At 45.9% G+C, this 18,730-nt stretch overlaps 97 pseudogenes; all 97 read left to right on the top strand.

Annotated features, from left to right (window-relative positions):
• Nucleotides 1–56: 56 nt before the first annotated feature.
• On the top strand, nt 57–175 carry LOC140108137 (5S ribosomal RNA; annotated as a pseudogene).
• A 72-nt stretch (nt 176–247) lies between these two features.
• On the top strand, nt 248–366 carry LOC140108045 (5S ribosomal RNA; annotated as a pseudogene).
• Nucleotides 367–436: 70 nt separating this feature from the next.
• LOC140107493 (5S ribosomal RNA) lies at nt 437–555 on the top strand (annotated as a pseudogene).
• Nucleotides 556–625: 70 nt separating this feature from the next.
• On the top strand, nt 626–744 carry LOC140108044 (5S ribosomal RNA; annotated as a pseudogene).
• A 70-nt stretch (nt 745–814) lies between these two features.
• Nucleotides 815–933, top strand: LOC140107709 (5S ribosomal RNA; annotated as a pseudogene).
• Nucleotides 934–1,003: 70 nt separating this feature from the next.
• On the top strand, nt 1,004–1,122 carry LOC140108043 (5S ribosomal RNA; annotated as a pseudogene).
• A 72-nt stretch (nt 1,123–1,194) lies between these two features.
• On the top strand, nt 1,195–1,313 carry LOC140108042 (5S ribosomal RNA; annotated as a pseudogene).
• Nucleotides 1,314–1,383: 70 nt separating this feature from the next.
• On the top strand, nt 1,384–1,502 carry LOC140108041 (5S ribosomal RNA; annotated as a pseudogene).
• Nucleotides 1,503–1,572: 70 nt separating this feature from the next.
• Nucleotides 1,573–1,691, top strand: LOC140107661 (5S ribosomal RNA; annotated as a pseudogene).
• A 70-nt stretch (nt 1,692–1,761) lies between these two features.
• Nucleotides 1,762–1,880, top strand: LOC140108040 (5S ribosomal RNA; annotated as a pseudogene).
• A 72-nt stretch (nt 1,881–1,952) lies between these two features.
• On the top strand, nt 1,953–2,071 carry LOC140107747 (5S ribosomal RNA; annotated as a pseudogene).
• A 70-nt stretch (nt 2,072–2,141) lies between these two features.
• On the top strand, nt 2,142–2,260 carry LOC140108037 (5S ribosomal RNA; annotated as a pseudogene).
• A 70-nt stretch (nt 2,261–2,330) lies between these two features.
• LOC140108036 (5S ribosomal RNA) lies at nt 2,331–2,449 on the top strand (annotated as a pseudogene).
• Nucleotides 2,450–2,710: 261 nt separating this feature from the next.
• On the top strand, nt 2,711–2,829 carry LOC140108035 (5S ribosomal RNA; annotated as a pseudogene).
• A 70-nt stretch (nt 2,830–2,899) lies between these two features.
• Nucleotides 2,900–3,018, top strand: LOC140108034 (5S ribosomal RNA; annotated as a pseudogene).
• Nucleotides 3,019–3,088: 70 nt separating this feature from the next.
• Nucleotides 3,089–3,207, top strand: LOC140107660 (5S ribosomal RNA; annotated as a pseudogene).
• A 70-nt stretch (nt 3,208–3,277) lies between these two features.
• Nucleotides 3,278–3,396, top strand: LOC140108033 (5S ribosomal RNA; annotated as a pseudogene).
• A 261-nt stretch (nt 3,397–3,657) lies between these two features.
• On the top strand, nt 3,658–3,776 carry LOC140108032 (5S ribosomal RNA; annotated as a pseudogene).
• A 72-nt stretch (nt 3,777–3,848) lies between these two features.
• Nucleotides 3,849–3,967, top strand: LOC140108031 (5S ribosomal RNA; annotated as a pseudogene).
• Nucleotides 3,968–4,037: 70 nt separating this feature from the next.
• Nucleotides 4,038–4,156, top strand: LOC140108030 (5S ribosomal RNA; annotated as a pseudogene).
• A 69-nt stretch (nt 4,157–4,225) lies between these two features.
• LOC140108029 (5S ribosomal RNA) lies at nt 4,226–4,344 on the top strand (annotated as a pseudogene).
• Nucleotides 4,345–4,416: 72 nt separating this feature from the next.
• Nucleotides 4,417–4,535, top strand: LOC140107820 (5S ribosomal RNA; annotated as a pseudogene).
• A 72-nt stretch (nt 4,536–4,607) lies between these two features.
• On the top strand, nt 4,608–4,726 carry LOC140107492 (5S ribosomal RNA; annotated as a pseudogene).
• Nucleotides 4,727–4,796: 70 nt separating this feature from the next.
• Nucleotides 4,797–4,915, top strand: LOC140108027 (5S ribosomal RNA; annotated as a pseudogene).
• A 70-nt stretch (nt 4,916–4,985) lies between these two features.
• LOC140108025 (5S ribosomal RNA) lies at nt 4,986–5,104 on the top strand (annotated as a pseudogene).
• A 70-nt stretch (nt 5,105–5,174) lies between these two features.
• LOC140107550 (5S ribosomal RNA) lies at nt 5,175–5,293 on the top strand (annotated as a pseudogene).
• Nucleotides 5,294–5,363: 70 nt separating this feature from the next.
• LOC140108024 (5S ribosomal RNA) lies at nt 5,364–5,482 on the top strand (annotated as a pseudogene).
• Nucleotides 5,483–5,552: 70 nt separating this feature from the next.
• LOC140107859 (5S ribosomal RNA) lies at nt 5,553–5,671 on the top strand (annotated as a pseudogene).
• Nucleotides 5,672–5,741: 70 nt separating this feature from the next.
• Nucleotides 5,742–5,860, top strand: LOC140108014 (5S ribosomal RNA; annotated as a pseudogene).
• A 72-nt stretch (nt 5,861–5,932) lies between these two features.
• LOC140107491 (5S ribosomal RNA) lies at nt 5,933–6,051 on the top strand (annotated as a pseudogene).
• A 70-nt stretch (nt 6,052–6,121) lies between these two features.
• LOC140108023 (5S ribosomal RNA) lies at nt 6,122–6,240 on the top strand (annotated as a pseudogene).
• A 70-nt stretch (nt 6,241–6,310) lies between these two features.
• On the top strand, nt 6,311–6,429 carry LOC140108022 (5S ribosomal RNA; annotated as a pseudogene).
• A 70-nt stretch (nt 6,430–6,499) lies between these two features.
• On the top strand, nt 6,500–6,618 carry LOC140107350 (5S ribosomal RNA; annotated as a pseudogene).
• Nucleotides 6,619–6,690: 72 nt separating this feature from the next.
• LOC140108021 (5S ribosomal RNA) lies at nt 6,691–6,809 on the top strand (annotated as a pseudogene).
• A 70-nt stretch (nt 6,810–6,879) lies between these two features.
• On the top strand, nt 6,880–6,998 carry LOC140107755 (5S ribosomal RNA; annotated as a pseudogene).
• A 70-nt stretch (nt 6,999–7,068) lies between these two features.
• Nucleotides 7,069–7,187, top strand: LOC140107490 (5S ribosomal RNA; annotated as a pseudogene).
• Nucleotides 7,188–7,257: 70 nt separating this feature from the next.
• LOC140107349 (5S ribosomal RNA) lies at nt 7,258–7,376 on the top strand (annotated as a pseudogene).
• Nucleotides 7,377–7,448: 72 nt separating this feature from the next.
• Nucleotides 7,449–7,567, top strand: LOC140108020 (5S ribosomal RNA; annotated as a pseudogene).
• A 70-nt stretch (nt 7,568–7,637) lies between these two features.
• On the top strand, nt 7,638–7,756 carry LOC140107489 (5S ribosomal RNA; annotated as a pseudogene).
• A 70-nt stretch (nt 7,757–7,826) lies between these two features.
• LOC140107488 (5S ribosomal RNA) lies at nt 7,827–7,945 on the top strand (annotated as a pseudogene).
• Nucleotides 7,946–8,015: 70 nt separating this feature from the next.
• LOC140108019 (5S ribosomal RNA) lies at nt 8,016–8,134 on the top strand (annotated as a pseudogene).
• Nucleotides 8,135–8,204: 70 nt separating this feature from the next.
• Nucleotides 8,205–8,323, top strand: LOC140108018 (5S ribosomal RNA; annotated as a pseudogene).
• Nucleotides 8,324–8,393: 70 nt separating this feature from the next.
• On the top strand, nt 8,394–8,512 carry LOC140108016 (5S ribosomal RNA; annotated as a pseudogene).
• A 70-nt stretch (nt 8,513–8,582) lies between these two features.
• Nucleotides 8,583–8,701, top strand: LOC140107838 (5S ribosomal RNA; annotated as a pseudogene).
• A 70-nt stretch (nt 8,702–8,771) lies between these two features.
• LOC140107858 (5S ribosomal RNA) lies at nt 8,772–8,890 on the top strand (annotated as a pseudogene).
• Nucleotides 8,891–8,960: 70 nt separating this feature from the next.
• LOC140108015 (5S ribosomal RNA) lies at nt 8,961–9,079 on the top strand (annotated as a pseudogene).
• Nucleotides 9,080–9,149: 70 nt separating this feature from the next.
• Nucleotides 9,150–9,268, top strand: LOC140107393 (5S ribosomal RNA; annotated as a pseudogene).
• Nucleotides 9,269–9,338: 70 nt separating this feature from the next.
• LOC140107753 (5S ribosomal RNA) lies at nt 9,339–9,457 on the top strand (annotated as a pseudogene).
• Nucleotides 9,458–9,527: 70 nt separating this feature from the next.
• On the top strand, nt 9,528–9,646 carry LOC140107837 (5S ribosomal RNA; annotated as a pseudogene).
• Nucleotides 9,647–9,716: 70 nt separating this feature from the next.
• On the top strand, nt 9,717–9,835 carry LOC140107857 (5S ribosomal RNA; annotated as a pseudogene).
• A 70-nt stretch (nt 9,836–9,905) lies between these two features.
• LOC140108013 (5S ribosomal RNA) lies at nt 9,906–10,024 on the top strand (annotated as a pseudogene).
• A 72-nt stretch (nt 10,025–10,096) lies between these two features.
• Nucleotides 10,097–10,215, top strand: LOC140107487 (5S ribosomal RNA; annotated as a pseudogene).
• A 70-nt stretch (nt 10,216–10,285) lies between these two features.
• Nucleotides 10,286–10,404, top strand: LOC140107759 (5S ribosomal RNA; annotated as a pseudogene).
• Nucleotides 10,405–10,474: 70 nt separating this feature from the next.
• LOC140108012 (5S ribosomal RNA) lies at nt 10,475–10,593 on the top strand (annotated as a pseudogene).
• Nucleotides 10,594–10,663: 70 nt separating this feature from the next.
• Nucleotides 10,664–10,782, top strand: LOC140108011 (5S ribosomal RNA; annotated as a pseudogene).
• A 70-nt stretch (nt 10,783–10,852) lies between these two features.
• Nucleotides 10,853–10,971, top strand: LOC140107856 (5S ribosomal RNA; annotated as a pseudogene).
• Nucleotides 10,972–11,041: 70 nt separating this feature from the next.
• LOC140108010 (5S ribosomal RNA) lies at nt 11,042–11,160 on the top strand (annotated as a pseudogene).
• A 72-nt stretch (nt 11,161–11,232) lies between these two features.
• On the top strand, nt 11,233–11,351 carry LOC140107484 (5S ribosomal RNA; annotated as a pseudogene).
• Nucleotides 11,352–11,421: 70 nt separating this feature from the next.
• Nucleotides 11,422–11,540, top strand: LOC140108009 (5S ribosomal RNA; annotated as a pseudogene).
• Nucleotides 11,541–11,612: 72 nt separating this feature from the next.
• LOC140107483 (5S ribosomal RNA) lies at nt 11,613–11,731 on the top strand (annotated as a pseudogene).
• A 70-nt stretch (nt 11,732–11,801) lies between these two features.
• Nucleotides 11,802–11,920, top strand: LOC140107758 (5S ribosomal RNA; annotated as a pseudogene).
• Nucleotides 11,921–11,990: 70 nt separating this feature from the next.
• Nucleotides 11,991–12,109, top strand: LOC140108008 (5S ribosomal RNA; annotated as a pseudogene).
• Nucleotides 12,110–12,179: 70 nt separating this feature from the next.
• Nucleotides 12,180–12,298, top strand: LOC140108007 (5S ribosomal RNA; annotated as a pseudogene).
• Nucleotides 12,299–12,368: 70 nt separating this feature from the next.
• Nucleotides 12,369–12,487, top strand: LOC140107868 (5S ribosomal RNA; annotated as a pseudogene).
• Nucleotides 12,488–12,557: 70 nt separating this feature from the next.
• LOC140108005 (5S ribosomal RNA) lies at nt 12,558–12,676 on the top strand (annotated as a pseudogene).
• Nucleotides 12,677–12,746: 70 nt separating this feature from the next.
• On the top strand, nt 12,747–12,865 carry LOC140108004 (5S ribosomal RNA; annotated as a pseudogene).
• Nucleotides 12,866–12,935: 70 nt separating this feature from the next.
• On the top strand, nt 12,936–13,054 carry LOC140107836 (5S ribosomal RNA; annotated as a pseudogene).
• A 70-nt stretch (nt 13,055–13,124) lies between these two features.
• Nucleotides 13,125–13,243, top strand: LOC140107855 (5S ribosomal RNA; annotated as a pseudogene).
• A 70-nt stretch (nt 13,244–13,313) lies between these two features.
• Nucleotides 13,314–13,432, top strand: LOC140108003 (5S ribosomal RNA; annotated as a pseudogene).
• A 72-nt stretch (nt 13,433–13,504) lies between these two features.
• LOC140107482 (5S ribosomal RNA) lies at nt 13,505–13,623 on the top strand (annotated as a pseudogene).
• A 70-nt stretch (nt 13,624–13,693) lies between these two features.
• LOC140107757 (5S ribosomal RNA) lies at nt 13,694–13,812 on the top strand (annotated as a pseudogene).
• A 70-nt stretch (nt 13,813–13,882) lies between these two features.
• Nucleotides 13,883–14,001, top strand: LOC140108001 (5S ribosomal RNA; annotated as a pseudogene).
• A 70-nt stretch (nt 14,002–14,071) lies between these two features.
• LOC140108000 (5S ribosomal RNA) lies at nt 14,072–14,190 on the top strand (annotated as a pseudogene).
• A 70-nt stretch (nt 14,191–14,260) lies between these two features.
• Nucleotides 14,261–14,379, top strand: LOC140107481 (5S ribosomal RNA; annotated as a pseudogene).
• Nucleotides 14,380–14,449: 70 nt separating this feature from the next.
• LOC140107999 (5S ribosomal RNA) lies at nt 14,450–14,568 on the top strand (annotated as a pseudogene).
• Nucleotides 14,569–14,638: 70 nt separating this feature from the next.
• Nucleotides 14,639–14,757, top strand: LOC140107998 (5S ribosomal RNA; annotated as a pseudogene).
• A 70-nt stretch (nt 14,758–14,827) lies between these two features.
• On the top strand, nt 14,828–14,946 carry LOC140107997 (5S ribosomal RNA; annotated as a pseudogene).
• A 70-nt stretch (nt 14,947–15,016) lies between these two features.
• LOC140108285 (5S ribosomal RNA) lies at nt 15,017–15,135 on the top strand (annotated as a pseudogene).
• Nucleotides 15,136–15,207: 72 nt separating this feature from the next.
• Nucleotides 15,208–15,326, top strand: LOC140107996 (5S ribosomal RNA; annotated as a pseudogene).
• Nucleotides 15,327–15,396: 70 nt separating this feature from the next.
• Nucleotides 15,397–15,515, top strand: LOC140107480 (5S ribosomal RNA; annotated as a pseudogene).
• A 70-nt stretch (nt 15,516–15,585) lies between these two features.
• On the top strand, nt 15,586–15,704 carry LOC140107478 (5S ribosomal RNA; annotated as a pseudogene).
• Nucleotides 15,705–15,774: 70 nt separating this feature from the next.
• LOC140107994 (5S ribosomal RNA) lies at nt 15,775–15,893 on the top strand (annotated as a pseudogene).
• Nucleotides 15,894–15,963: 70 nt separating this feature from the next.
• LOC140107477 (5S ribosomal RNA) lies at nt 15,964–16,082 on the top strand (annotated as a pseudogene).
• A 70-nt stretch (nt 16,083–16,152) lies between these two features.
• LOC140107476 (5S ribosomal RNA) lies at nt 16,153–16,271 on the top strand (annotated as a pseudogene).
• A 70-nt stretch (nt 16,272–16,341) lies between these two features.
• LOC140107993 (5S ribosomal RNA) lies at nt 16,342–16,460 on the top strand (annotated as a pseudogene).
• Nucleotides 16,461–16,530: 70 nt separating this feature from the next.
• LOC140107992 (5S ribosomal RNA) lies at nt 16,531–16,649 on the top strand (annotated as a pseudogene).
• Nucleotides 16,650–16,719: 70 nt separating this feature from the next.
• Nucleotides 16,720–16,838, top strand: LOC140107635 (5S ribosomal RNA; annotated as a pseudogene).
• A 70-nt stretch (nt 16,839–16,908) lies between these two features.
• On the top strand, nt 16,909–17,027 carry LOC140107991 (5S ribosomal RNA; annotated as a pseudogene).
• Nucleotides 17,028–17,097: 70 nt separating this feature from the next.
• LOC140107989 (5S ribosomal RNA) lies at nt 17,098–17,216 on the top strand (annotated as a pseudogene).
• Nucleotides 17,217–17,286: 70 nt separating this feature from the next.
• LOC140107392 (5S ribosomal RNA) lies at nt 17,287–17,405 on the top strand (annotated as a pseudogene).
• A 70-nt stretch (nt 17,406–17,475) lies between these two features.
• On the top strand, nt 17,476–17,594 carry LOC140107988 (5S ribosomal RNA; annotated as a pseudogene).
• A 70-nt stretch (nt 17,595–17,664) lies between these two features.
• On the top strand, nt 17,665–17,783 carry LOC140107987 (5S ribosomal RNA; annotated as a pseudogene).
• Nucleotides 17,784–17,853: 70 nt separating this feature from the next.
• LOC140107853 (5S ribosomal RNA) lies at nt 17,854–17,972 on the top strand (annotated as a pseudogene).
• A 70-nt stretch (nt 17,973–18,042) lies between these two features.
• LOC140107986 (5S ribosomal RNA) lies at nt 18,043–18,161 on the top strand (annotated as a pseudogene).
• Nucleotides 18,162–18,233: 72 nt separating this feature from the next.
• Nucleotides 18,234–18,352, top strand: LOC140107474 (5S ribosomal RNA; annotated as a pseudogene).
• Nucleotides 18,353–18,422: 70 nt separating this feature from the next.
• On the top strand, nt 18,423–18,541 carry LOC140107985 (5S ribosomal RNA; annotated as a pseudogene).
• Nucleotides 18,542–18,611: 70 nt separating this feature from the next.
• LOC140107983 (5S ribosomal RNA) lies at nt 18,612–18,730 on the top strand (annotated as a pseudogene).

Here is an 18,730-nt window from a genome sequence, read left to right as displayed (position 1 = left end):
AATTGTGTTAGTTTCTCTATGAGATAGTAAAAGAAGGTTCAAATTGAACAGCTGCTGTCAACGGCCATTCTAAGCTGAATGTGCCTGCTCTCGTCAGATCGCAGCAGCAATGCAGCTTAAGGCTTGGCAAGTACCAGCATGGGAGACTAGCTGGGAATCCCAAGTTCCGTTGACCTTTTTGAACCTGAAAATTGTGTTAGTTTCCCTGTCAAAGATGGTAAAAGAAGGTTCAAATTGGACAGCTGCTGTCAACGGCCATTCTAAGCTGAATGTGCCTGCTCTCGTCAGATCGCAGCAGCAATGCAGCTTAAGGCTTGGCAAGTACCAGCATGGGAGACTGGCTGGGAATCCCAAGTTCCGTTGACCTTTTTGAACCTGAAAATTGTGTTAGTTTCTCTATGAGATAGTAAAAGAAGGTTCAAATTGAACAGCTGCTGTCAACGGCCATTCTAAGCTGAATGTGCCTGCTCTCGTCAGATCGCAGCATCAATGCAGCTTAAGGCTTGGCAAGTACCAGCATGGGAGACTGGCTGGGAATCCCAAGTTCCGTTGACCTTTTTGAACCTGAAAATTGTGTTAGTTTCTCTATGAGATAGTAAAAGAAGGTTCAAATTGAACAGCTGCTGTCAACGGCCATTCTAAGCTGAATGTGCCTGCTCTCGTCAGATCGCAGCAGCAATGCAGCTTAAGGCTTGGCAAGTACCAGCATGGGAGACTGGCTGGGAATCCCAAGTTCCGTTGACCTTTTTGAACCTGAAAATTGTGTTAGTTTATTTATGAGATAGTAAAAGAAGGTTCAAATTGAACAGCTGCTGTCAACGGCCATTCTAAGCTGAATGTGCCTGCTCTTGTCAGATCGCAGCAGCAATGCAGCTTAAGGCTTGGCAAGTACCAGCATGGGAGACTGGCTGGGAATCCCAAGTTCCGTTGACCTTTTTGAACCTGAAAATTGTGTTAGTTTCTCTATGAGATAGTAAAAGAAGGTTCAAATTGAACAGCTGCTGTCAACGGCCATTCTAAGCTGAATGTGCCTGCTCTCGTCAGATCGCAGCAGCAATGCAGCTTAAGGCTTGGCAAGTACCAGCATGGGAGACTGGCTGGGAATCCCAAGTTCCGTTGACCTTTTTGAACCTGGAAATTGTGTTAGTTTCTCTGTCAAAGATGGTAAAAGAAGGTTCAAATTGAACAGCTGCTGTCAACGGCCATTCTAAGCTGAATGTGCCTGCTCTCGTCAGATCGCAGCAGCAATGCAGCTTAAGGCTTGGCAAGTACCAGCATGGGAGACTGGCTGGGAATCCCAAGTTCCGTTGACCTTTTTGAACCTTAAAATTGTGTTAGTTTCTCTATGAGATAGTAAAAGAAGGTTCAAATTGAACAGCTGCGGTCAACGGCCATTCTAAGCTGAATGTGCCTGCTCTCGTCAGATCGCAGCAGCAATGCAGCTTAAGGCTTGGCAAGTACCAGCATGGGAGACTGGCTGGGAATCCCAAGTTCCGTTGACCTTTTTGAACCTGAAAATTGTGTTAGTTTCTCTATGAGATAGTAAATGAAGGTTCAAATTGAACAGCTGCTGTCAACGGCCATTCTAAGCTGAATGTGCCTGCTCTCGTCAGATCGCAGCAGCAATGCAGCTTAAGGCTTGGCAAGTACCAGCATGGGAGACTGGCTGGGAATCCCAAGTTCCATTGACCTTTTTGAACCTGAAAATTGTGTTAGTTTCTCTATGAGATAGTAAAAGAAGGTTCAAATTGAACAGCTGCTGTCAACGGCCATTCTAAGCTGAATGTGCCTGCTCTCGTCAGATCGCAGCAGCAATGCAGCTTAAGGCTTGGCAAGTACCAGCATGGGAGACTGGCTGGGAATCCCAAGTTCCGTTGACCTTTTTGAACCTGAAAATTGTGTTAGTTTCTCTGTCAAAGATGGTAAAAGAAGGTTCAAATTGAACATCTGCTGTCAACGGCCATTCTAAGCTGAATGTGCCTGCTCTCGTCAGATCGCAGCAGCAGTGCAGCTTAAGGCTTGGCAAGTACCAGCATGGGAGACTGGCTGGGAATCCCAAGTTCCGTTGACCTTTTTGAACCTGAAAATTGTGTTAGTTTATCTATGAGATAGTAAAAGAAGGTTCAAATTGAACAGCTGCTGTCAACGGCCATTCTAAGCTGAATGTGCCTGCTCTCGTCAGATCGCAGCAGCAATGCAGCTTAAGGCTTGGCAAGTACCAGCATGGGAGACTGGCTGGGAATCCCAAGTTCCGTTGACCTTTTTGAACCTGAAAATTGTGTTAGTTTATCTATGAGATAGTAAAAGAAGGTTCAAATTGAACAGCTGCTGTCAACGGCCATTCTAAGCTGAATGTGCCTGCTCTCGTCAGATCGCAGCAGCAATGCAGCTTAAGGCTTGGCAAGTACCAGCATGGGAGACTGGCTGGGAATCCCAAGTTCCGTTGACCTTTTTGAACCTGAAAATTGTGTTAGTTTCTCTATGAGATAGTAAAAGAAGGTTCAAATTGAACAGCTGCTGTCAACGGCCATTCTAAGCTGAATGTGCCTGCTCTCGTCAGATCGCAGCAGCAATGCAGCTTAAGGCTTGGCAAGTACCAGCATGGGAGAATGGCTGGAAATCCCAAGTTCCATTGACCTTTTTGAACCTGGAAATTGTGTTAGTTTCTCTGTCAAAGATGGTAAAAGAAGGTTCAAATTGAACAGCTGCTGTCAACGGCCATTCTAAGCTGAATGTGCCTGCTCTCGTCAGATCGCAGCAGCAATGCAGCTTAAGGCTTGGCAAGTACCAGCATGGGAGACTGGCTGGGAATCCCAAGTTCCGTTGACCTTTTTGAACCTGAAAATTGTGTTAGTTTCTCTATGAGATAGTAAAAGAAGGTTCAAATTGAACAGCTGCGGTCAACGGCCATTCTAAGCTGAATGTGCCTGCTCTCGTCAGATCGCAGCAGCAATGCAGCTTAAGGCTTGGCAAGTACCAGCATGGGAGACTGGCTGGGAATCCCAAGTTCCGTTGACCTTTTTGAACCTGAAAATTGTGTTAGTTTCTCTATGAGATAGTAAATGAAGGTTCAAATTGAACAGCTGCTGTCAACGGCCATTCTAAGCTGAATGTGCCTGCTCTCGTCAGATCGCAGCAGCAATGCAGCTTAAGGCTTGGCAAGTACCAGCATGGGAGACTGGCTGGGAATCCCAAGTTCCATTGACCTTTTTGAACCTGAAAATTGTGTTAGTTTCTCTATGAGATAGTAAAAGAAGGTTCAAATTGAACAGCTGCTGTCAACGGCCATTCTAAGCTGAATGTGCCTGCTCTCGTCAGATCGCAGCAGCAATGCAGCTTAAGGCTTGGCAAGTACCAGCATGGGAGACTGGCTGGGAATCCCAAGTTCCGTTGACCTTTTTGAACCTGAAAATTGTGTTAGTTTCTCTGTCAAAGATGGTAAAAGAAGGTTCAAATTGAACATCTGCTGTCAACGGCCATTCTAAGCTGAATGTGCCTGCTCTCGTCAGATCGCAGCATCAATGCAGCTTAAGGCTTGGCAAGTACCAGCATGGGAGACTGGCTGGGAATCCCAAGTTCCTATGACCTTTTTGAACCTGAAAATTGTGTTAGTTTCTCTATGAGATAGTAAAAGAAGGTTCAAATTGAACAGCTGCTGTCAACGGCCATTCTAAGCTGAATGTGCCTGCTCTCGTCAGATCGCAGCAGCAATGCAGCTTAAGGCTTGGCAAGTACCAGCATGGGAGACTGGCTGGGAATCCCAAGTTCCGTTGACCTTTTTGAACCTGAAAATTGTGTTAGTTTCCCTGTCAAAGATGGTAAAAGAAGGTTCAAATTGGACAGCTGCTGTCAACGGCCATTCTAAGCTGAATGTGCCTGCTCTCGTCAGATCGCAGCAGCAATGCAGCTTAAGGCTTGGCAAGTACCAGCATGGGAGACTGGCTGGGAATCCCAAGTTCCGTTGACCTTTTTGAACCTGAAAATTGTGTTAGTTTCTCTATGAGATAGTAAAAGAAGGTTCAAATTGAACAGCTGCGGTCAACGGCCATTCTAAGCTGAATGTGCCTGCTCTCGTCAGATCGCAGCAGCAATGCAGCTTAAGGCTTGGCAAGTACCAGCATGGGAGACTGGCTGGGAATCCCAAGTTCCGTTGACCTTTTTGAACCTGAAAATGTGTTAGTTTCTCTATGAGATAGTAAAAGAAGGTTCAAATTGAACAGCTGCTGTCAACGGCCATTCTAAGCTGAATGTGCCTGCTCTCGTCAGATCGCAGCAGCAATGCAGCTTAAGGCTTGGCAAGTACCAGCATGGGAGACTGGCTGGGAATCCCAAGTTCCGTTGACCTTTTTGAACCTGAAAATTGTATTAGTTTCTCTGTCAAAGATGGTAAAAGAAGGTTCAAATTGAACAGCTGCTGTCAACGGCCATTCTAAGCTGAATGTGCCTGCTCTCGTCAGATCGCAGCAGCAATGCAGCTTAAGGCTTGGCAAGTACCAGCAAGGGAGACTGGCTTGGAATCCCAAGTTCCGTTGACCTTTTTGAACCTGAAAATTGTGTTAGTTTCTCTGTCAAAGATGGTAAAAGAAGGTTCAAATTGAACATCTGCTGTCAACGGCCATTCTAAGCTGAATGTGCCTGCTCTCGTCAGATCGCAGCATCAATGCAGCTTAAGGCTTGGCAAGTACCAGCATGGGAGACTGGCTGGGAATCCCAAGTTCCGTTGACCTTTTTGAACCTGAAAATTGTGTTAGTTTTTCTATGAGATAGTAAAAGAAGGTTCAAATTGAACAGCTGCTGTCAACGGCCATTCTAAGCTGAATGTGCCTGCTCTCGTCAGATCGCAGCAGCAATGCAGCTTAAGGCTTGGCAAGTACCAGCATGGGAGACTGGCTGGGAATCCCAAGTTCCGTTGACCTTTTTGAACCTGAAAATTGTGTTAGTTTCTCTATGACATAGTAAAAGAAGGTTCAAATTGAACAGCTGCTGTCAACGGCCATTCTAAGCTGAATGTGCCTGCTCTCGTCAGATCGCAGCAGCAATGCAGCTTAAGGCTTGGCAAGTACCAGCATGGGAGACTGGCTGGGAATCCCAAGTTCCGTTGACCTTTTTGAACCTGAAAATTGTGTTAGTTTCTCTATGAGATAGTAAAAGAAGGTTCAAATTGAACAGCTGCTGTCAACGGCCATTCTAAGCTGAATGTGCCTGCTCTCGTCAGATCGCAGCAGCAATGCAGCTTAAGGCTTGGCAAGTACCAGCATGGGAGACTGGCTTGGAATCCCAAGTTCCGTTGACCTTTTTGAACCTGAAAATTGTGTTAGTTTCTCTATGAGATAGTAAAAGAAGGTTCAAATTGAACAGCTGCGGTCAACGGCCATTCTAAGCTGAATGTGCCTGCTCTCGTCAGATCGCAGCAGCAATGCAGCTTAAGGCTTGGCAAGTACCAGCATGGGAGACTGGCTGGGAATCCCAAGTTCCGTTGACCTTTTTGAACCTGAAAATTGTGTTAGTTTCTCTATGAGATAGTAAAAGAAGGTTCAAATTGAACAGCTGCTGTCAACGGCCATTCTAAGCTGAATGTGCCTGCACTCGTCTGATCGCAGCAGCAATGCAGCTTAAGGCTTGGCAAGTACCAGCATGGGAGACTGGCTGGGAATCCCAAGTTCCATTGACCTTTTTGAACCTGAAAATTGTGTTAGTTTCTCTATGAGATAGTAAAAGAAGGTTCAAATTGAACAGCTGCTGTCAACGGTCATTCTAAGCTGAATGTGCCTGCTCTCGTCAGATCGCAGCAGCAATGCAGCTTAAGGCTTGGCAAGTACCAGCATGGGAGACTGGCTGGGAATCCCAAGTTCCGTTGACCTTTTTGAACCTGAAAATTGTGTTAGTTTCTCTGTCAAAGATGGTAAAAGAAGGTTCAAATTGAACATCTGCTGTCAACGGCCATTCTAAGCTGAATGTGCCTGCTCTCGTCAGATCGCAGCATCAATGCAGCTTAAGGCTTGGCAAGTACCAGCATGGGAGACTGGCTGGGAATCCCAAGTTCCGTTGACCTTTTTGAACCTGAAAATTGTGTTAGTTTCTCTATGAGATAGTAAAAGAAGGTTCAAATTGAACAGCTGCTGTCAACGGCCATTCTAAGCTGAATGTGCCTGCTCTCGTCAGATCGCAGCAGCAATGCAGCTTAAGGCTTGGCAAGTACCAGCATGGGAGACTGGCTGGGAATCCCAAGTTCCGTTGACCTTTTTGAACCTGAAAATTGTGTTAGTTTCTCTATGAGATAGTAAAAGAAGGTTCAAATTGAACAGCTGCAGTCAACGGCCATTCTAAGCTGAATGTGCCTGCTCTCGTCAGATCGCAGCAGCAATGCAGCTTAAGGCTTGGCAAGTACCAGCATGGGAGACTGGCTGGGAATCCCAAGTTCCGTTGACCTTTTTGAACCTGAAAATTGTGTTAGTTTCTCTATGAGATAGTAAAAGAAGGTTCAAATTGAACAGCTGCTGTCAACGGCCATTCTAAGCTGAATGTGCCTGCTCTCGTCAGATCGCAGCAGCAATGCAGCTTAAGGCTTGGCAAGTACCACCATGGGAGACTAGCTGGGAATCCCAAGTTCCGTTGACCTTTTTGAACCTGAAAATTGTGTTAGTTTCCCTGTCAAAGATGGTAAAAGAAGGTTCAAATTGGACAGCTGCTGTCAACGGCCATTCTAAGCTGAATGTGCCTGCTCTCGTCAGATCGCAGCAGCAATGCAGCTTAAGGCTTGGCAAGTACCAGCATGGGAGACTGGCTGGGAATCCCAAGTTCCGTTGACCTTTTTGAACCTGAAAATTGTGTTAGTTTCTCTATGAGATAGTAAAAGAAGGTTCAAATTGAACAGCTGCGGTCAACGGCCATTCTAAGCTGAATGTGCCTGCTCTCGTCAGATCGCAGCATCAATGCAGCTTAAGGCTTGGCAAGTACCAGCATGGTAGACTGGCTGGGAATCCCAAGTTCCGTTGACCTTTTTGAACCTGAAAATTGTGTTAGTTTCTCTATGAGATAGTAAAAGAAGGTTCAAATTGAACAGCTGCTGTCAACGGCCATTCTAAGCTGAATGTGCCTGCTCTCGTCAGATCGCAGCATCAATGCAGCTTAAGGCTTGGCAAGTACCAGCATGGGAGACTGGCTGGGAATCCCAAGTTCCGTTGACCTTTTTGAACCTGAAAATTGTGTTAGTTTCTCTATGAGATAGTAAAAGAAGGTTCAAATTGAACAGCTGCTGTCAACGGCCATTCTAAGCTGAATGTGCCTGCTCTCGTCAGATCGCAGCAGCAATGCAGCTTAAGGCTTGGCAAGTACCACCATGGGAGACTAGCTGGGAATCCCAAGTTCCGTTGACCTTTTTGAACCTGAAAATTGTGTTAGTTTCCCTGTCAAAGATGGTAAAAGAAGGTTCAAATTGGACAGCTGCTGTCAACGGCCATTCTAAGCTGAATGTGCCTGCTCTCGTCAGATCGCAGCAGCAATGCAGCTTAAGGCTTGGCAAGTACCAGCATGGGAGACTGGCTGGGAATCCCAAGTTCCGTTGACCTTTTTGAACCTGAAAATTGTGTTAGTTTCTCTATGAGATAGTAAAAGAAGGTTCAAATTGAACAGCTGCGGTCAACGGCCATTCTAAGCTGAATGTGCCTGCTCTCGTCAGATCGCAGCATCAATGCAGCTTAAGGCTTGGCAAGTACCAGCATGGGAGACTGGCTGGGAATCCCAAGTTCCGTTGACCTTTTTGAACCTGAAAATTGTGTTAGTTTCTCTATGAGATAGTAAAAGAAGGTTCAAATTGAACAGCTGCTGTCAACGGCCATTCTAAGCTGAATGTGCCTGCTCTCGTCAGATCGCAGCATCAATGCAGCTTAAGGCTTGGCAAGTACCAGCATGGGAGACTGGCTGGGAATCCCAAGTTCCGTTGACCTTTTTGAACCTGAAAATTGTGTTAGTTTCTCTATGAGATAGTAAAAGAAGGTTCAAATTGAACAGCTGCTGTCAACGGCCATTCTAAGCTGAATGTGCCTGCTCTCGTCAGATCGCAGCAGCAATGCAGCTTAAGGCTTGGCAAGTACCAGCATGGGAGACTGGCTGGGAATCCCAAGTTCCGTTGACCTTTTTGAACCTGAAAATTGTGTTAGTTTATCTATGAGATAGTAAAAGAAGGTTCAAATTGAACAGCTGCTGTCAACGGCCATTCTAAGCTGAATGTGCCTGCTCTCGTCAGATCGCAGCAGCAATGCAGCTTAAGGCTTGGCAAGTACCAGCATGGGAGACTGGCTGGGAATCCCAAGTTCCGTTGACCTTTTTGAACCTGAAAATTGTGTTAGTTTCTCTATGAGATAGTAAAAGAAGGTTCAAATTGAACAGCTGCTGTCAACGGCCATTCTAAGCTGAATGTGCCTGCTCTCGTCAGATCGCAGCAGCAATGCAGCTTAAGGCTTGGCAAGTACCAGCATGGGAGACTGGCTGGGAATCCCAAGTTCCGTTGACCTTTTTGAACCTGAAAATTGTGTTAGTTTCTCTATGAGATAGTAAAAGAAGGTTCAAATTGAACAGCTGCGGTCTACAGCCATTCTAAGCTGAATGTGCCTGCTCTCGTCAGATCGCAGCAGCAATGCAGCTTAAGGCTTGGCAAGTACCAGCATGGGAGACTGGCTGGGAATCCCAAGTTCCGTTGACCTTTTTGAACCTGAAAATTGTGTTAGTTTCTCTATGAGATAGTAAAAGAAGGTTCAAATTGAACAGCTGCTGTCAACGGCCATTCTAAGCTGAATGTGCCTGCACTCGTCTGATCGCAGCAGCAATGCAGCTTAAGGCTTGGCAAGTACCAGCATGGGAGACTGGCTGGGAATCCCAAGTTCCATTGACCTTTTTGAACCTGAAAATTGTGTTAGTTTCTCTATGAGATAGTAAAAGAAGGTTCAAATTGAACAGCTGCTGTCAACGGCCATTCTAAGCTGAATGTGCCTGCTCTCGTCAGATCGCAGCAGCAATGCAGCTTAAGGCTTGGCAAGTACCAGCATGGGAGACTGGCTGGGAATCCCAAGTTCCGTTGACCTTTTTGAACCTGAAAATTGTGTTAGTTTCTCTATGAGATAGTAAAAGAAGGTTCAAATTGAACAGCTGCTGTCAGCGGCCATTCTAAGCTGAATGTGCCTGCTCTCGTCAGATCGCAGCAGCAATGCAGCTTAAGGCTTGGCAAGTACCAGCATGGGAGACTGGCTGGGAATCCCAAGTTCCGTTGACCTTTTTGAACCTGAAAATTGTGTTACTTTCTCTATGAGATAGTAAAAGAAGGTTCAAATTGAACAGCTGCGGTCAACGGCCATTCTAAGCTGAATGTGCCTGCTCTCGTCAAATCGCAGCAGCAATGCAGCTTAAGGCTTGGCAAGTACCAGCATGGGAGACTGGCTGGGAATCCCAAGTTCCGTTGACCTTTTTGAACCTGAAAATTGTGTTAGTTTCTCTATGAGATAGTAAAAGAAGGTTCAAATTGAACAGCTGCGGTCTACAGCCATTCTAAGCTGAATGTGCCTGCTCTCGTCAGATCGCAGCAGCAATGCAGCTTAAGGCTTGGCAAGTACCAGCATGGGAGACTGGCTGGGAATCCCAAGTTCCGTTGACCTTTTTGAACCTGAAAATTGTGTTAGTTTCTCTATGAGATAGTAAAAGAAGGTTCAAATTGAACAGCTGCTGTCAACGGCCATTCTAAGCTGAATGTGCCTGCACTCGTCTGATCGCAGCAGCAATGCAGCTTAAGGCTTGGCAAGTACCAGCATGGGAGACTGGCTGGGAATCCCAAGTTCCATTGACCTTTTTGAACCTGAAAATTGTGTTAGTTTCTCTATGAGATAGTAAAAGAAGGTTCAAATTGAACAGCTGCTGTCAACGGCCATTCTAAGCTGAATGTGCCTGCTCTCGTCAGATCGCAGCAGCAATGCAGCTTAAGGCTTGGCAAGTACCAGCATGGGAGACTGGCTGGGAATCCCAAGTTCCGTTGACCTTTTTGAACCTGAAAATTGTGTTAGTTTCTCTGTCAAAGATGGTAAAAGAAGGTTCAAATTGAACATCTGCTGTCAACGGCCATTCTAAGCTGAATGTGCCTGCTCTCGTCAGATCGCAGCATCAATGCAGCTTAAGGCTTGGCAAGTACCAGCATGGGAGACTGGCTGGGAATCCCAAGTTCCGTTGACCTTTTTGAACCTGAAAATTGTGTTAGTTTCTCTATGAGATAGTAAAAGAAGGTTCAAATTGAACAGCTGCTGTCAACGGCCATTCTAAGCTGAATGTGCCTGCTCTCGTCAGATCGCAGCAGCAATGCAGCTTAAGGCTTGGCAAGTACCAGCATGGGAGTTTGGCTGGGAATCCCAAGTTCCGTTGACCTTTTTGAACCTGAAAATTGTGTTAGTTTCTCTATGAGATAGTAAAAGAAGGTTCAAATTGAACAGCTGCTGTCAACGGCCATTCTAAGCTGAATGTGCCTGCTCTCGTCAGATCGCAGCAGCAATGCAGCTTAAGGCTTGGCAAGTACCAGCATGGGAGACTGGCTGGGAATCCCAAGTTCCGTTGACCTTTTTGAACCTGAAAATTGTGTTAGTTTCTCTATGAGATAGTAAAAGAAGGTTCAAATTGAACAGCTGCTGTCAACGGCCATTCTAAGCTGAATGTGCCTGCTCTCGTCAGATCGCAGCAGCAATGCAGCTTAAGGCTTGGCAAGTACCAGCATGGGAGACTGGCTGGGAATCCCAAGTTCCGTTGACCTTTTTGAACCTGAAAATTGTGTTAGTTTCTCTATGAGATAGTAAAAGAAGGTTCAAATTGAACAGCTGCTGTCAACGGCCATTCTAAGCTGAATGTGCCTGCACTCGTCTGATCGCAGCAGCAATGCAGCTTAAGGCTTGGCAAGTACCAGCATGGGAGACTGGCTGGGAATCCCAAGTTCCATTGACCTTTTTGAACCTGAAAATTGTGTTAGTTTCTCTATGAGATAGTAAAAGAAGGTTCAAATTGAACAGCTGCTGTCAACGGCCATTCTAAGCTGAATGTGCCTGCTCTCGTCAGATCGCAGCAGCAATGCAGCTTAAGGCTTGGCAAGTACCAGCATGGGAGACTGGCTGGGAATCCCAAGTTCCGTTGACCTTTTTGAACCTGAAAATTGTGTTAGTTTCTCTGTCAAAGATGGTAAAAGAAGGTTCAAATTGAACATCTGCTGTCAACGGCCATTCTAAGCTGAATGTGCCTGCTCTCGTCAGATCGCAGCATCAATGCAGCTTAAGGCTTGGCAAGTACCAGCATGGGAGACTGGCTGGGAATCCCAAGTTCCGTTGACCTTTTTGAACCTGAAAATTGTGTTAGTTTCTCTATGAGATAGTAAAAGAAGGTTCAAATTGAACATCTGCTGTCAACGGCCATTCTAAGCTGAATGTGCCTGCTCTCGTCAGATCGCAGCAGCAATGCAGCTTAAGGCTTGGCAAGTACCAGCATGGGAGACTGGCTGGGAATCCCAAGTTCCGTTGACCTTTTTGAACCTGAAAATTGTGTTAGTTTCTCTGTCAAAGATGGTAAAAGAAGGTTCAAATTGAACATCTGCTGTCAACGGCCATTCTAAGCTGAATGTGCCTGCTCTCGTCAGATCGCAGCATCAATGCAGCTTAAGGCTTGGCAAGTACCAGCATGGGAGACTGGCTGGGAATCCCAAGTTCCGTTGACCTTTTTGAACCTGAAAATTGTGTTAGTTTCTCTATGAGATAGTAAAAGAAGGTTCAAATTGAACAGCTGCTGTCAACGGCCATTCTAAGCTGAATGTGCCTGCTCTCGTCAGATCGCAGCAGCAATGCAGCTTAAGGCTTGGCAAGTACCAGCATGGGAGTTTGGCTGGGAATCCCAAGTTCCGTTGACCTTTTTGAACCTGAAAATTGTGTTAGTTTCTCTATGAGATAGTAAAAGAAGGTTCAAATTGAACAGCTGCTGTCAACGGCCATTCTAAGCTGAATGTGCCTGCTCTCGTCAGATCGCAGCAGCAATGCAGCTTAAGGCTTGGCAAGTACCAGCATGGGAGACTGGCTGGGAATCCCAAGTTCCGTTGACCTTTTTGAACCTGAAAATTGTGTTAGTTTCTCTATGAGATAGTAAAAGAAGGTTCAAATTGAACAGCTGCTGTCAACGGCCATTCTAAGCTGAATGTGCCTGCTCTCGTCAGATCGCAGCAGCAATGCAGCTTAAGGCTTGGCAAGTACCAGCATGGGAGACTGGCTGGGAATCCCAAGTTCCGTTGACCTTTTTGAACCTGAAAATTGTGTTAGTTTCTCTATGAGATAGTAAAAGAAGGTTCAAATTGAACAGCTGCTGTCAACGGCCATTCTAAGCTGAATGTGCATGCACTCGTCTGATCGCAGCAGCAATGCAGCTTAAGGCTTGGCAAGTACCAGCATGGGAGACTGGCTGGGAATCCCAAGTTCCGTTGACCTTTTTGAACCTGAAAATTGTGTTACTTTCTCTATGAGATAGTAAAAGAAGGTTCAAATTGAACAGCTGCGGTCAACGGCCATTCTAAGCTGAATGTGCCTGCTCTCGTCAGATCGCAGCAGCAATGCAGCTTAAGGCTTGGCAAGTACCAGCATGGGAGACTGGCTGGGAATCCCAAGTTCCGTTGACCTTTTTGAACCTGAAAATTGTGTTACTTTCTCTATGAGATAGTAAAAGAAGGTTCAAATTGAACAGCTGCGGTCAACGGCCATTCTAAGCTGAATGTGCCTGCTCTCGTCAGATCGCAGCAGCAATGCAGCTTAAGGCTTGGCAAGTACCAGCATGGGAGACTGGCTGGGAATCCCAAGTTCCGTTGACCTTTTTGAACCTGAAAATTGTGTTAGTTTCTCTATGAGATAGTAAAAGAAGGTTCAAATTGAACAGCTGCGGTCTACAGCCATTCTAAGCTGAATGTGCCTGCTCTCGTCAGATCGCAGCAGCAATGCAGCTTAAGGCTTGGCAAGTACCAGCATGGGAGACTGGCTGGGAATCCCAAGTTCCGTTGACCTTTTTGAACCTGAAAATTGTGTTAGTTTCTCTATGAGATAGTAAAAGAAGGTTCAAATTGAACAGCTGCTGTCAACGGCCATTCTAAGCTGAATGTGCCTGCACTCGTCTGATCGCAGCAGCAATGCAGCTTAAGGCTTGGCAAGTACCAGCATGGGAGACTGGCTGGGAATCCCAAGTTCCATTGACCTTTTTGAACCTGAAAATTGTGTTAGTTTCTCTATGAGATAGTAAAAGAAGGTTCAAATTGAACAGCTGCTGTCAACGGCCATTCTAAGCTGAATGTGCCTGCTCTCGTCAGATCGCAGCAGCAATGCAGCTTAAGGCTTGGCAAGTACCAGCATGGGAGACTGGCTGGGAATCCCAAGTTCCGTTGACCTTTTTGAACCTGAAAATTGTGTTAGTTTCTCTGTCAAAGATGGTAAAAGAAGGTTCAAATTGAACATCTGCTGTCAACGGCCATTCTAAGCTGAATGTGCCTGCTCTCGTCAGATCGCAGCATCAATGCAGCTTAAGGCTTGGCAAGTACCAGCATGGGAGACTGGCTGGGAATCCCAAGTTCCGTTGACCTTTTTGAACCTGAAAATTGTGTTAGTTTCTCTATGAGATAGTAAAAGAAGGTTCAAATTGAACAGCTGCTGTCAACGGCCATTCTAAGCTGAATGTGCCTGCTCTCGTCAGATCGCAGCAGCAATGCAGCTTAAGGCTTGGCAAGTACCAGCATGGGAGTTTGGCTGGGAATCCCAAGTTCCGTTGACCTTTTTGAACCTGAAAATTGTGTTAGTTTCTCTATGAGATAGTAAAAGAAGGTTCAAATTGAACAGCTGCTGTCAACGGCCATTCTAAGCTGAATGTGCCTGCTCTCGTCAGATCGCAGCAGCAATGCAGCTTAAGGCTTGGCAAGTACCAGCATGGGAGACTGGCTGGGAATCCCAAGTTCCGTTGACCTTTTTGAACCTGAAAATTGTGTTAGTTTCTCTATGAGATAGTAAAAGAAGGTTCAAATTGAACAGCTGCTGTCAACGGCCATTCTAAGCTGAATGTGCCTGCTCTCGTCAGATCGCAGCAGCAATGCAGCTTAAGGCTTGGCAAGTACCAGCATGGGAGACTGGCTGGGAATCCCAAGTTCCGTTGACCTTTTTGAACCTGAAAATTGTGTTAGTTTCTCTATGAGATAGTAAAAGAAGGTTCAAATTGAACATCTGCTGTCAACGGCCATTCTAAGCTGAATGTGCCTGCTCTCGTCAGATCGCAGCATCAATGCAGCTTAAGGCTTGGCAAGTACCAGCATGGGAGACTGGCTGGGAATCCCAAGTTCCGTTGACCTTTTTGAACCTGAAAATTGTGTTAGTTTCTCTATGAGATAGTAAAAGAAGGTTCAAATTGAACAGCTGCTGTCAACGGCCATTCTAAGCTGAATGTGCCTGCTCTCGTCAGATCGCAGCAGCAATGCAGCTTAAGGCTTGGCAAGTACCAGCATGGGAGACTGGCTGGGAATCCCAAGTTCCGTTGACCTTTTTGAACCTGAAAATTGTGTTAGTTTCTCTATGAGATAGTAAAAGAAGGTTCAAATTGAACAGCTGCTGTCAACGGCCATTCTAAGCTGAATGTGCCTGCTCTCGTCAGATCGCAGCAGCAATGCAGCTTAAGGCTTGGCAAGTACCAGCATGGGAGACTGGCTGGGAATCCCAAGTTCCGTTGACCTTTTTGAACCTGAAAATTGTGTTAGTTTCTCTATGAGATAGTAAAAGAAGGTTCAAATTGAACAGCTGCGGTCAACGGCCATTCTAAGCTGAATGTGCCTGCTCTCGTCAGATCGCAGCAGCAATGCAGCTTAAGGCTTGGCAAGTACCAGCATGGGAGACTGGCTGGGAATCCCAAGTTCCGTTGACCTTTTTGAACCTGAAAATTGTGTTAGTTTCTCTATGAGATAGTAAAAGAAGGTTCAAATTGAACAGCTGCTGTCAACGGTCATTCTAAGCTGAATGTGCCTGCTCTCGTCAGATCGCAGCAGCAATGCAGCTTAAGGCTTGGCAAGTACCACCATGGGAGACTAGCTGGGAATCCCAAGTTCCGTTGACCTTTTTGAACCTGAAAATTGTGTTAGTTTCCCTGTCAAAGATGGTAAAAGAAGGTTCAAATTGGACAGCTGCTGTCAACGGCCATTCTAAGCTGAATGTGCCTGCTCTCGTCAGATCGCAGCAGCAATGCAGCTTAAGGCTTGGCAAGTACCAGCATGGGAGACTGGCTGGGAATCCCAAGTTCCGTTGACCTTTTTGAACCTGAAAATTGTGTTAGTTTCTCTATGAGATAGTAAAAGAAGGTTCAAATTGAACAGCTGCGGTCAACGGCCATTCTAAGCTGAATGTGCCTGCTCTCGTCAGATCGCAGCATCAATGCAGCTTAAGGCTTGGCAAGTACCAGCATGGGAGACTGGCTGGGAATCCCAAGTTCCGTTGACCTTTTTGAACCTGAAAATTGTGTTAGTTTCTCTATGAGATAATAAAAGAAGGTTCAAATTGAACAGCTGCTGTCAACGGCCATTCTAAGCTGAATGTGCCTGCTCTCGTCAGATCGCAGCATCAATGCAGCTTAAGGCTTGGCAAGTACCAGCATGGGAGACTGGCTGGGAATCCCAAGTTCCGTTGACCTTTTTGAACCTGAAAATTGTGTTAGTTTCTCTATGAGATAGTAAAAGAAGGTTCAAATTGAACAGCTGCTGTCAACGGCCATTCTAAGCTGAATGTGCCTGCTCTCGTCAGATCGCAGCAGCAATGCAGCTTAAGGCTTGGCAAGTACCAGCATGGGAGACTGGCTGGGAATCCCAAGTTCCGTTGACCTTTTTGAACCTGAAAATTGTGTTAGTTTCTCTATGAGATAGTAAAAGAAGGTTCAAATTGAACAGCTGCGGTCAACGGCCATTCTAAGCTGAATGTGCCTGCTCTCGTCAGATCGCAGCATCAATGCAGCTTAAGGCTTGGCAAGTACCAGCATGGGAGACTGGCTGGGAATCCCAAGTTCCGTTGACCTTTTTGAACCTGAAAATTGTGTTAGTTTCTCTATGAGATAATAAAAGAAGGTTCAAATTGAACAGCTGCTGTCAACGGCCATTCTAAGCTGAATGTGCCTGCTCTCGTCAGATCGCAGCATCAATGCAGCTTAAGGCTTGGCAAGTACCAGCATGGGAGACTGGCTGGGAATCCCAAGTTCCGTTGACCTTTTTGAACCTGAAAATTGTGTTAGTTTCTCTATGAGATAGTAAAAGAAGGTTCAAATTGAACAGCTGCTGTCAACGGCCATTCTAAGCTGAATGTGCCTGCTCTCGTCAGATCGCAGCAGCAATGCAGCTTAAGGCTTGGCAAGTACCAGCATGGGAGACTGGCTGGGAATCCCAAGTTCCGTTGACCTTTTTGAACCTGAAAATTGTGTTAGTTTATCTATGAGATAGTAAAAGAAGGTTCAAATTGAACAGCTGCTGTCAACGGCCATTCTAAGCTGAATGTGCCTGCTCTCGTCAGATCGCAGCAGCAATGCAGCTTAAGGCTTGGCAAGTACCAGCATGGGAGACTGGCTGGGAATCCCAAGTTCCGTTGACCTTTTTGAACCTGAAAATTGTGTTAGTTTCTCTATGAGATAGTAAAAGAAGGTTCAAATTGAACAGCTGCTGTCAACGGCCATTCTAAGCTGAATGTGCCTGCTCTCGTCAGATTGCAGCAGCAATGCAGCTTAAGGCTTGGCAAGTACCAGCATGGGAGACTGGCTGGGAATCCCAAGTTCCGTTGACCTTTTTGAACCTGAAAATTGTGTTAGTTTCTCTATGAGATAGTAAAAGAAGGTTCAAATTGAACAGCTGCGGTCAACGGCCATTCTAAGCTGAATGTGCCTGCTCTCGTCAGATCGCAGCAGCAATGCAGCTTAAGGCTTGGCAAGTACCAGCATGGGAGACTGGCTGGGAATCCCAAGTTCCGTTGACCTTTTTGAACCTGAAAATTGTGTTAGTTTCTCTATGAGATAGTAAAAGAAGGTTCAAATTGAACAGCTGCTGTCAACGGCCATTCTAAGCTGAATGTGCCTGCTCTCGTCAGATCGCAGCAGCAATGCAGCTTAAGGCTTGGCAAGTACCAGCATGGGAGACTGGCTGGGAATCCCAAGTTCCGTTGACCTTTTTGAACCTGAAAATTGTGTTAGTTTCTCTATGAGATAGTAAAAGAAGGTTCAAATTGAACAGCTGCTGTCAGCGGCCATTCTAAGCTGAATGTGCCTGCTCTCGTCAGATCGCAGCAGCAATGCAGCTTAAGGCTTGGCAAGTACCAGCATGGGAGACTGGCTGGGAATCCCAAGTTCCGTTGACCTTTTTGAACCTGAAAATTGTGTTACTTTCTCTATGAGATAGTAAAAGAAGGTTCAAATTGAACAGCTGCGGTCAACGGCCATTCTAAGCTGAATGTGCCTGCTCTCGTCAGATCGCAGCAGCAATGCAGCTTAAGGCTTGGCAAGTACCAGCATGGGAGACTGGCTGGGAATCCCAAGTTCCGTTGACCTTTTTGAACCTGAAAATTGTGTTAGTTTCTCTATGAGATAGTAAAAGAAGGTTCAAATTGAACAGCTGCGGTCAACGGCCATTCTAAGCTGAATGTGCCTGCTCTCGTCAGATCGCAGCAGCAATGCAGCTTAAGGCTTGGCAAGTACCAGCATGGGAGACTGGCTGGGAATCCCAAGTTCCGTTGACCTTTTTGAACCTGAAAATTGTGTTAGTTTCTCTATGAGATAGTAAAAGAAGGTTCAAATTGAACAGCTGCTGTCAACGGCCATTCTAAGCTGAATGTGCCTGCACTCGTCTGATCGCAGCAGCAATGCAGCTTAAGGCTTGGCAAGTACCAGCATGGGAGACTGGCTGGGAATCCCAAGTTCCATTGACCTTTTTGAACCTGAAAATTGTGTTAGTTTCTCTATGAGATAGTAAAAGAAGGTTCAAATTCAACAGCTGCTGTCAACGGCCATTCTAAGCTGAATGTGCCTGCTCTCGTCAGATCGCAGCAGCAATGCAGCTTAAGGCTTGGCAAGTACCAGCATGGGAGACTGGCTGGGAATCCCAAGTTCCGTTGACCTTTTTGAACCTGAAAATTGTGTTAGTTTCTCTGTCAAAGATGGTAAAAGAAGGTTCAAATTGAACATCTGCTGTCAACGGCCATTCTAAGCTGAATGTGCCTGCTCTCGTCAGATCGCAGCATCAATGCAGCTTAAGGCTTGGCAAGTACCAGCATGGGAGACTGGCTGGGAATCCCAAGTTCCGTTGACCTTTTTGAACCTGAAAATTGTGTTAGTTTCTCTATGAGATAGTAAAAGAAGGTTCAAATTGAACAGCTGCTGTCAACGGCCATTCTAAGCTGAATGTGCCTGCTCTCGTCAGATCGCAGCAGCAATGCAGCTTAAGGCTTGGCAAGTACCAGCATGGGAGACTGGCTGGGAATCCCAAGTTCCGTTGACCTTTTTGAACCTGAAAATTGTGTTAGTTTCTCTATGAGATAGTAAAAGAAGGTTCAAATTGAACAGCTGCTGTCAACGGCCATTCTAAGCTGAATGTGCCTGCTCTCGTCAGATCGCAGCAGCAATGCAGCTTAAGGCTTGGCAAGTACCAGCATGGGAGACTGGCTGGGAATCCCAAGTTCCGTTGACC

The sequence above is a fragment of the Engystomops pustulosus genome, unplaced genomic scaffold (assembly GCF_040894005.1).
Source record: "Engystomops pustulosus unplaced genomic scaffold, aEngPut4.maternal MAT_SCAFFOLD_121, whole genome shotgun sequence".
Lineage (NCBI taxonomy): Eukaryota > Metazoa > Chordata > Amphibia > Anura > Leptodactylidae > Engystomops > Engystomops pustulosus.
The sequence above is the reverse complement of the archived record's forward strand: the minus strand, read 5'-3'. Positions and strand labels throughout refer to the sequence as shown.